The 11815-nt window shown below is 40.3% G+C and overlaps 1 long non-coding RNA gene across 1 annotated transcript; it reads left to right on the forward strand.

Moving 5' to 3' along the window:
- The first annotated feature begins 418 nt into the window (after window positions 1-418).
- Window positions 419-3604, forward strand: LOC129524582 (uncharacterized). The gene is made up of 3 exons (XR_008668413.1): window positions 419-467; window positions 678-772; window positions 3481-3604. It is a non-coding gene; the product is annotated as an uncharacterized lncRNA (long non-coding RNA).
- Window positions 3605-11815: the final 8211 nt, after the last annotated feature.

The following is an 11815-nucleotide window of genomic DNA, read 5'->3' on the forward strand; positions in this document are numbered from 1 at the left end:
AGTAGAAGAAGTCAATTATGCATTTGCCTGGGGTGGGAGGAAGGATGATTTCTAGTCTTGTTTTTGTCTAGTATCTGTGAAGATAAGCTATTAATTTACAATGTCAGTGTAAGATTCAACAGAACTCTATTTTAGGGTTAGGTCACAGGGGGCACATGTATTCTGAAAGATTTGGGGTCCGACAGGAATTTTTCCTTGTGAGCAATTTGTGAGGGAGGCCACCTGGGGAGATCTGTGGCCTTCTATGTTGCAGCTATCTAGAAACAAAAGGAAGGCAATTTTTGTTTGTTATTCATGACTCAGTTACCAAGCTTAAGTCTCCCTTTGGCATAGGGAGTTTGGGATCCTGAGATTCTGTTTTTCTCTTGCAACATCAAACCTTAAAAACATTGGGGTTTTACTGTGTGTTTTGTCTTCCAGATATTTTAAACAGTCAACATTTAACCCAAAGGAATACATCTTTAATGGTAAAATTTTGAACTGTGATATGGTTTGGCCCTGTGTCCCTACCCAAATCCCATGTTGAAGTGTGATCATGAGTGTTGGAGGTGGGTCCTGGCGGAAGGTGATTGGATCATGGGGGTGGTTTCTACTGGTTCAGCACCATCCCCCTAATACTGTCTCGTGATAGAGTTCTCAGGAGATCTGCTTCCCCTTCTCTTTTCCTCCTGCTCCAGCCATTTAGGGCATGCCTCCTTCTTCTTTGCCTTCTGCCATGATAGTAAGTTTCCTGAAGACTCCCAGCCATGCCTCCTGTACAGCCTGGGGAACTGTGAGTCAATTAAACCTCTTTTCTTTACAAATTACCCAGTCTTAGGTAGTTCTTTATAGCAATGCAATAACTAATACAGACTGGGTATAGAAGTTATTTTAGAGGGTGGATCCTCCTCTGCATTATCAAATTACATCACATAAAATTTGCCTATATGTGTTTACTTTTATCACAAATACTAAAATTAACACTTTGCCCTTTTATATGGTATAATGGTAACCCATCAGACAGAACCCAGTATGAAGCTCAGCTTTACCATCTTCCAGGCTATGGCAAATCATTGAACTGATCTGAGCCTCAGTTTCCTAGTCTGTAAAATGAGGGGAAAAAAAACTCCCTCCAGATGAATTATAGATCTAAATGTTTTAATGTCCTTCAAATAAATTCAATGGCTCACTCATAATGGGTACTCCATAAATGTTAATTCTCTTCCCTTGATTCTCCTTTTTCCAGGTGCAATAAGCACAATGATCAGTCATTTCTGAGCCAGCTCGTTTACTTGATATCACTCCATCGTACGTTGTCTTTTCCAATGTATCCCAGGTTATTTTCCCCTACTAATAGAAGGTCATTACATTAACTAAATACTTTCTTTTGCTTGTCAATGACATCTTAGTTTAAATCCAAGCTCTCCCTACTTCACAGAGCTTCCAGTAAAACAGATGAGAGGAAATCATAGACCTCTGATCACAGGGCCACCATTTCAGCAGGTACCAGCTGTTCTTAATGAAAATAGTACCAAGACAATGCACAGAAGAAAAAACATTTATGAGAAACTCTAAAATGCACGAGAGGTATTAAGGGGAAAGTGAGTTATAATCATGCTGTTGGATTCTTTTTCCATTTTATTTCTCCTGAGAGTGGAGTTCATTTTCCTGGCTCCCAGTACAATGACACCATATTAGACACATATTTTTAGAAAAGGTATATTATTGTTGACCTATTATATGTGCTGCTCTTAATCATCCAAGTAATGCCTGGGTGATGGGCCTAACACAACAGGGAGGCAATGGCTAGACAAAGAGCTACTCCCTGAAACGTGCAAGAAAATAATCAAACAAGGAGATTATCCAAAGTTCCATCGCTGTGTACAATACTTATCTTCTTGAGTCAGTAAGAAGGGGACAGACAGTCTTCAGTTTATTTCTCACTGAACTGATCCTTTGTTTCCCTCCCCCACCACCTACAGAATCTAAATTAGAGTGATTTCCTCCCGCAGAAAAGTCAGGCCATCCATCTTGACATATGCAGATTTGAAGATGATGTGGGAGAGGAAAGAAAGGGCGAGGAAATTTATGTTCTATCCTCAGAAGCTGACTCATGGACCAAGCAGGTAGAACTAAGGTGAGGGTGAAGGGAGCATCATTCTTACCCTCTCCTAATTCAGAGCCGAGGCTTATTTTCACTGATCACACAAGTGTGACTGAAAACAAAGTGTAACCCTCACTGCTTTCTGTAAAGACCTTTACCTTCAGCCTTTCAACATGGGCAGCTGTGGTCAGAAGGAGATGAGGGCAAACTGCCAAAGCTGATTCAAAGGAGAGAATTGATTTAAAAAAAAAAATCACTGCTTGAAGTAGTGATGTACTGCCATCATAGCCATGAGCCTGAAATGTGGCAACCAATACAAGGCACCACCAACATACTTACTCTGAGTATCTCCAGATATGGTCAGTGGGATGCTGCCACAGGGGAAGGAAACGTTTTATAACTGACCCAGGTAACCTGTGATTCACAGAAAGTTTGAGACTGAAATTAAACCACTTTGAGGTTAGCAAGGATCTTAGAGGCACACAATTAGTCCCAAGGTATGTTCCTAACATTAATTTGCTGAGAACTGAGCATATATTTCCCCATGGAAACAGGATTATTGTTATGGTTAGTACCGCATCCATCCTCATAATTTACACTGTCTTGAGAAGCAGGAGCAGCAGCAGGACTCCATCATTCCCTAACTGGGTGCTATAATCTGAATGTTTGTGTCCCCCCAAAATTTGTATGTTAAAACTGAATCACCAAAGCAATAGTATTAAGAGGTGGGGGCTTTAGCAGGTGATTAGGCTGGGAGGGCAGGGCCCTCATGAATGGGATTTATGTCCTTATAAAAGCAGCTGGAAGCAGCTAGTTCACCCCTTCTGCCATGTGAGGATACATAGAAGACACCACCTATGAAAAACAGGCCTTTACCTAACACTGAATCTGCTGGTGTCTTTATCTTGGGCTTCCCAGCCTCCGGAACTGTGAGCAATACATTTCTGTTGTTTATAATTACCCAGTCTAAAATATTTTGCTTAACAGCCCAAACAGACTAAGACACTGGGATATTCTGTAACATAGGTATAAGCCATAATGCACTGGATGCCCCAGTCACAGGATATACACAGTGTGTCTTCCTGGAGTCAGTTGTTCTTAATAAGTCATTTTAAACATAACTTGTATATGAGCGTATGGAATGGAAAGCTAAATTCACATGAATCTTTAAAATAAAACCCAGATGTGTACAGAAACTAAATGGCAGTTAACCCTGTGATCACTTCATATAAATTTGCATTGTTTGAGTTGTCTTTTTCCCACAACCATGACTATATTTGAGGGGAAAATTTGTTTTTTAAATCAATAAAGCACAGATGCTCTAAGAAATCTGTCACTGGGTAAATTCAGTCTGTGTCCCCAGACACAGTTGATTCATTGACTCTCCTCTCACACAGGGGTCTTTCCACAGCAAACCTGAGAAATACTGAGATAAAAATATCTCTGGACTGGACCCAAGATTCAGAAGAACTGCATTCAAGCCCCAGCTTCACCAAAATACCATGTGAGACTGAGTTTACTGTGTCTATTGATTGTTCATTCATCTAATAAACATTTATTAACCATTTACTTTGTGCTAGATCCTGTGAGATAGGGATGTTTCTCATCTGTAAAATGAGGATAGTAATACTAGCATACAGAATTATTAAGGTCAAATAAGATACTAAACACAAAATCATTTCATAACTATAGTTCTGTGCAAATATAAGGTACTTTCAGACTTTAGGCACGTTATTGATTAAAAAGAATTTTCTGTGTTAACCTTTGAACTTAATCATTATTTATAGCATTGTTTCCATGCGGGACACACTATGTTAGAGCACTGGGAAACACATCTGCTTCTCCTAGTGTCTTCCTCTAGCCACTCTGCCTCATCTCCTATAGAACCTACGGTGTTGGCCAGCCAAGGATAAAATGAAGCCACATCACAAATAACTTTCCCTTTCCCATTTAAGAGCCAACAGTCACTGATCAACTTTTAGAATAAAAAAGAGAATAAATTGGTTTCAAAGACCCTTCTGCTTCTCTAGGACCCCATGATAAATCCAATACTCTTAATGTATCACAAACAAAGTCTTCGAGTATAATAGACATGAATGTGTCAGTGACTGAAAGTCACTACATGAGGAACTCTGAAGAAGAAAGAAGCTTAAACAGATAGAAACAAATATTTTCCACAAGTATGCCATTGCCTTCTGGAGCTAAGGCAGCCCTGAGTTCTGCAGGGAGTTCTACCACTGGCTACTCATGCCCACATCTCAGGACAATGCAAAGTGTACAGTCTTCCTAAAGGAGCTCAGCCTTTGGGGCCACCATGCCAAAGAAAAGCCATTCTGCAATAGGAATAAAAAGTGGATAAAGTGGCAAAAGGAAAGCAACCTCTAACCGAAGAAAGGAGTAGTTTTCATCTCAAAGAAAGCACTTTCAGAAACTGGAGGCAAGAGCCACACTGGAAATTACTATTGTAAAGGATGGAAATGCTGCCAAGGTATCTGGTTGAAACCTGCCATTCAAAAGGGTTGAATGCAAATAATATTCCTTCAGGCCAAATAAAGTCACAGAGACTTTTAATTTTTTTTCTTTTTGGCTTTTAAGCCTTAGAAGAGTTATAGGCTACTTGAAAAATAATTTTGTCAAAATCATCTAGAAGCAAAGGAATCAGTGTCATGGTTTATAAGCTTATTCACAAGAGAATGAAGAATCTACTTCCTGACCACATCTGCACGTGGCCATAAAAATAAGCTATTTTTTTCAAATGAACACACATGTACTAAGTGCTCTATGTTTGAAATGCTGGAAAGGTGCCCAGGGTACTGAAATGAGGATGGATAACCCCCGAGCTCTGTTTGCTTACTATCTATTTGGAAAATAAATGCCTACACAGACTCCCTTTAGCAAAGCCTACAGAAAGAGCTTTGCAGAAGGGACTCTACGTCAAGAGGTACCAAACCATGCTGCGAAAATACAGGGGGAGACAGAGATTAATTCTGCAAAAAGATCTGAGACAGCAAACTGAAGGAGAAATATTTAAAGATAATAACATGAAAGTATAATATAAGTAGGCATAATTTGCAGAGGTTAGTAATTTGGTAAATAAAGCAGGAATATGGGTCAAAATGGCCAGCCACAAAGAGCAAAGAAAGAGGTAAGAAAATTTAATCAACAAAATATGCTTATACCAATTTTTGCACCATCCTTATTTTGTATCTTCCCAGTTTCCCTTAGTTTACCCAGCTAAGTTTGATGACAGGAGTTCAGCAGATGCTATTGGTTACTCCAACATCCACTGTTTTTCTTCTACTTTTGTTCAAGTGGCTACTCTGTATATGGCCTTTGACTTTAAGACAGACTAACCCCACAAGGGTGAATCCTCACTGGGCCATGCCTATCATGGTACCCTTAAACCTCTTCCTGCCAGTGGTTTGTTTGGGAGTGAACATGCAAAAAAATTTTGGCCAATGATGCTGGAAGACTTTGAGGAAAGATTTCCTTGATTTCAAAAGTGAACCCAAGGGAAAGACCTGGGGTTTTTTGTTTTCTTACTTCTCTCTCAGGATATTTTCCTGTCTAGATGTGGTGCCTGGAGCTGCTGGTACCATGTTAGGATGATAGAGTGGGAAAATGGAAAAAGGTTGATTCCTACTACCACTGAACTAACCAGCCCTGAAACCCCTACTTCTCCACTTCATGCATGTGAGAAAATAAATGTCCTCACTACTTTAACCAGCTGTTTCAGGTTTCTGTTACTTGTGCTGAGGGAATCCTAACTGACAACAGGAGATACCATATCTTCGCTCCGCTCTGGCTGGGAAACAGACACACACATGGATCCTAGGAGATGGTTCACTGCCATTGAGTATTGCATGAAGAAAAATGTAGTACAGCTTCCTATAAAACTCCTCACTGAAGCTCAGATTTGATTCTGATTAGAGGCCCCTCCACTCATCTCTGTGGGCTCCCCAGCGTGGCTTGCCTGTTGAGTCAGGGACCTGTCAGGCTCTCACATTAGATTCAGCTGGCCCTAAGATTAGACAAAAAGGAGCCACTATATGGGATAATTTTGAGAAAAAGAGAGGGGAATGTGACCAGAGTTATTACACAAGCTGATCAACAAAACTGTAGTACCTGCACCAGCCAATGCCTTCTCCCTGTATGTGGCATCTAAAGACCAGGAATATCTTACACTTCTCCGGCACTTCCTATTTCCAAAGAACTTACAAACATTGTACCACATGTATTTTATCCTCAAGAAAACATTTGGGGGTAGTAAAACAGGTATTTCTGCCTTTATTTAATAGATAAGCAAACTAACACCCAGAGAGATTAAATGACCTTTGTAAAGCCACACATTGGTGTTAGAGAAGGTACTCCGACTTTGGCTTTCTTGCCCTAAAAAGATGGAAAATATAGAAATATAAATATGTATATATTTAAATATATTTGTTTATATTAATATAACTATATTATTTTGTAAATATATTAGATATAAATTGTATATAATTAAATACAAATATAAATTAAAAAGGATTCAGGCCACAGGAAGCTTGTACGTAATAGGAGGGTTCACAAAAAATTTTGACGGAGATTTTGAGGAAAGAGTTTTACTCCCAGGTTTTCTGATTTGCAATCCAAGGAATTTTCGCCATATCATACTCAATATAATTCAACAGGCTTTTAATTTCTACTTATTTATTTTTTAGCCTCTGCTACATAGAAGCTGCCCCTTGGGCAAAGTCTTAAAGGAGAGGTAGAAGACGGACAGGGAAGCTGCAAGGCGGGAAGCAAACCCCTAGCAGAGAGAACAGTCTATGCTACCATGACAAAGAGGCATTAATCAGCTTGGTGCTGGATAACTTCAAGTGGCTTCATATTGCTGGAGCGTTGGATACAGCAAACACCAAGGACAAAGCACAAGAGGGGAGCACAATAAAACTACTGTCTGCCTAAGACTTGGTCCTGTCTGCCACAGAGCCCTTTGAAAGCCTGGTTGAGTTTGGGCTTTCTTCTGTAAGTCTGCAGTCCTTAAATTTACTCTGTTCATTACCCCCTAAATCACTGAAAATCTATCTGCCTGCTGTCTGCAACTTACTTTGAACTGCATGGAAAAACAATGTGGGTTTATGGATACGTAGATGAATAGCTACGTAAATAGATATGCAATAAGGCAAATATATTGAAAAGTTTAGCCAGGCACGGTGGCTCATGCCTGTAATCCCAGCACTTTGGGAGGCTGAGGCGGGCAGATCACCTGAGGTCGGGAGTTCAAGACCAGCCTGACCAACATGGAGAAACCCCAAGTCTACTAAAAATACAAAATTAGCCTGGCATGGTGGTACATGCCTGTAATCCCAGCTACTCGGGAGGCTGAGGCAGGAGAATTGCTTGAACCTGGGAGGCAGAGGTTGCAGTGAGCCAAGATCGTGCCATTGCACTCCAACCTGGGCAACAACAGCAAAACTCCATCTCCAAAAGCAAAGTTTATAGACTCTCAGTGGTGCATATGTGAAAGTTCACTATACAATTCTTTGATCCTCTCTGTATGTTTAAAATTTTTTTCATCATAAAAATGTTATGGGAGAAAACACTATATGCCTGTCATCTATTTAAGGTTTTTCATCATAGGTTTACTTTTTTTTTAGACAAAAGGACATAGAAAATGTTAAACATTTTATAAAATGAAATAAGATGAGAATTGACTATTTAAGAAACAAGTATTACATTTTAGGTATTAAAAAATCAATTTTTAACTACCTTGCTATAAAGCACACTGAATCTGAGAGAAATCATATAAATTATTTATCCTTAGTTTTTATACAATTATCTTGAAAATGTGATAGTCTTCCAGAACACTCCAGTTACATTTGAAAGAATCATAATCATTAAGCTTTACCATTCCATCTGTTTTGTATTCAGACCATCCCAACTCCAGCCAAATCCAAGCTCTACCCTTAACAGAGAGATGTATAAGAAAGGAAACACAGGAAGCCCAATGGGATCAAGGTGTCACAAAAACAAGAAAACTTCCCTAAAAACCAAGATTTCTGGCCAGGCGTGGTGGCTCACACCTGTAATCCCAGCACTTTGGGAGGCCGAGGCAGGCCAATCACCTGAGGTCAGGAGTTCCAGACCAGCCTGGCCAACATGATGAAACCCCGTCTCTACAAAAAATACAAAATTAGCCGGGTGTCGTGGTACATGCCTGTAATCCCAGCTACTCCGGAGACTGAGGCAGGACAATCACTTAGAACCCAGGAGGTGGAGTGAGCGGAGATCACACTACTGTGCTCCAGCCTGGGTGATAGAGCGAGTCTCGGTCTCAAAAAAATAAATAAAATAAAACCAAGATTTCCATGTATCCCTTCTTTTGGTACTCTGAGGTTTTTATACCTTAGGGCGATGCACAAAGTAAGATTTAGGATGGTTAAAAAGCCTACCTTTCTTTTGCAAGGGGTACAGAAATCTTGTGATTGCTAGCTCATTCAAGATATTGAAGATCTGGACATTGATTTTTTAAAATTTATCCATGCACATGTACCCCCTAGAAAGTCTGTGTTTAGCCCAGTTTGGAGACCATTCTGTAAATGAGGAGAAGTTATTACCTACAAAATGTGCTGAGAAAGGAGAGGATCAGTTTTGGACCATTACCCTGGAATGAGTGTGGAAGACAGATATATGGGTGTCAAGAGTGCAGGGCACAGAAATACCAGCGAAGAAGCCACAGCAGTCATTGGGATCTGAAACAGGAGAGATTTTAGAGCAGACACTGGGTAAAGAATTTGAGAAACTCTTCCAAGATGCAATGCTCAGCAGGATTGATGACCCACCAGATTCAGGGAGAAAAGGTAAGTAAGTAAAAAGTGACTATCTGACCCATTATAGTAAGGAATAAATATGCCCTTTAGAAATTTAATATGTAAGCAGCCTTCAAGGATAACACATTACAAAGTTATAAAAATTTCTGCAACCTTCAATTTTACCTTCTTTTAGTTATATTATTACCTGACAGTTCAGCCTAGAGACTGTCCCTCAGTACTGTGGCTTCTGTTCCATCACGAGAGACCACACAATCTTTGCATTTGCTGGGCCATGGGGGTGGCTACTTGATCCCAAGCTACAGTCAGGGCAATTGAGAGAATGCCCAATAAGGATTAGGAAGTAAAGAGTCTAGGCCCAGCTCTGCCTCTACTTTTCTGTGTGACTTTGGACAAAACACTTAACCTCTCTGACCTTTACCTTTTTTCATCTGGAAAACAGAAGATATCAGTGAGATGATCTGCAAGGTTCCTCGCCTCTCTAGCCTTATTATAAGGCTCAAAAATCAATTGACTTTGGATAGGTCAACTCTGTAAGAGGAGTGAGAGAGTTAAGAAGTTGAGTGAAGAACCTGACAGATCATGAAGATGAATTAGCTGCAGGGAGAGTCATAGGTGTAAATTGCTATAGGCTTGGGGGCTTTCTGCAGCCCCTTGTTAGCACCTGGAGGAAGAAGGTGCTAATGATACTTTGGGGACAAAACTGCAGATTATTATTAAGCAGTAGGCAATGGAAAACCCAAATTTACACTAATGTGATCTGAATCAATGCCAATGTCAGCCCTGATGAAGGTCTTCGGGGGTGGGTGACAGCACTCTGAAAACTTGAAAATGATGGGTAATAATGAAGCATGGAGTCAAACTAATATACGCGTTTCTCATTTTGTTCTTTATAAAAAGACTGCTGTATGATCAAGTGCCTCTTCCCAGCTAAGGAATAGTGTAACTTATTCCCAAATAGTCTATAAACAAATGGACCTGTCTTCTTTTTCAGCAAGGCAAAGAAAGAGCATTAGTAGAAAGTGCATTGGTAGAGGTCTTTTGCATGCGCTACCCAGGCTGACATTCAGACTTAAGGGAGGATTAGCTGACACAGAGCAAGAGGCTGGATTATTCAGTAAAAGAAACAGAGGCATAGAGCCAGTAAACTGAGGCTGGAATCCCAGATACCTAAGTAACAGTTCAATTAGGACCGGTGTTCTAGACAGAGAATCCATGAATTCAGAGTAAAAGAGCCAGACAAACTGATCGTCTGACTCCACTGGGGGTAGGCAGAGCAGTTTTTTTTTTTTTCCACTTTTTCAAGTTCTGTAATCTCACTCAGCAAAGCTCTGTGATCTCCAACCTAACCAATTCCATTCCCAATCAGATATTGCATGTGAATGTGGTTGGAAAACAGATGTACTATGTTTCTGTAAGTGGATTATTCCTATTTGGCCCATGTGGAGCCCTTTGAAACAGCATGGACAACATTCCTCATACCCTTCTTCTCCTGTCCATCTGGAATGTTCTTGCCTTTCTATCCAAATCCCCCTTCCTACTTCATGTTTCGAATCTCGATGTCGTTTTGAAACTACCCATCTCAACAAAAGTTTTGTAATTGTAATTGTTTACATTCCTGCAGCTGAGAGACATCTCCTACTGTTTGTTTTAATCCCCTGTCATCCAAAGGACAGTTTGAGACACTTGTAGACACTCTTAGATCTGATTGGTTGATTGAAGAATATCCTATACCAATGGCCTCAGGACCCTGTTTACCAGGATTCAGAAGTGGCAGACTTATTTCTCCCATCCTGCATCCAGACCCAAATACTGATACAGCAGTCCCAGGAACAGAAGTAGCTTTCCCCCAGCATCAACCTTCTCTGCTACCAAACCAGCCATCACCTAGTGTGGCCTCAGCTCCCAGCATCTGACTCCAGTCAGGATGCACCAGAGAAAGCTCTCAGAAATTCCTCCGGTAAGAGCCATGGGAGACAAAGCAAGACTCCTGTGTGTGTAGGAGAGGGTGGCACTCATGAAGGAAGAAGAGGAAAAAGATGGTGACTGAGAATAAGGAGACAAGGACATGTTTGCACTGTGCATTGAGTCCTGCAGGGTAGGGTGACAGCCCGCAAGGCTGCTGAGAAAGTGCCTCATGAATCAAGGCACCTCAAAAAGAGGAGATATCACAGTTTGAACACCAGAAAAATGGAAACATAGAATCGATCACAACTCAGGCATCAGGAATTTAAGCACAGTCACCAGCAAAACCATGAACTAGAACATGTCTAATCTTCAGTCATCTCAAGTGAAGTCACTCCCTTAAATGCACCAGAGTGTGACAGAGTCCAGGTGTGAACAGCAAATTTTCCAGAATCATGTAGCAATCACTGAGTTCATCTGAATAATGTGTGCTTTTCATAAGTTTCAATATATAAACACCATCTGGCATCAGCAATGCCTCCAAAGTAGTTGTGGGAAAAGAATACAGTCCATGTATTATAACAAATACCTGTCTTTATGTGATGCATGGCAAGTGGAGTGAGATACTTACACAGGTCATTATAACTTAGTAGCCCACACATATATGAAGCCAACTTCAACATGTGAAGTTAATATGTGCCAAGCACTGTTTTCAGTCATTTGCCAATATGGCCTCTTAACTCTCACATCAACTGTTATTATTAAATATTATCCCCAATAAAACTGCTTAAATAAAATAAATAAATAAATAAATAAATAAATAAATATTATCCCCAAATAAGAAATTCAAGTCACAGGCAAATTAATGTCTTTCCAAATGTCACCCTTTCATAAGGTCAGCTAAGGTGGAGTTACGATTTGATCCCAGAGTATTTGGCTTCAAGGTGCATGATCTTAGTTGCCTTGCCACACCCCTATGCCACCATGCCTTTTAAGGAGCAGGTGACATAGAGAT

The sequence above is a fragment of the Gorilla gorilla genome, chromosome 13, assembly GCF_029281585.2.
Source record: "Gorilla gorilla gorilla isolate KB3781 chromosome 13, NHGRI_mGorGor1-v2.1_pri, whole genome shotgun sequence".
In the NCBI taxonomy this organism is placed as follows: Eukaryota; Metazoa; Chordata; class Mammalia; order Primates; family Hominidae; genus Gorilla; species Gorilla gorilla.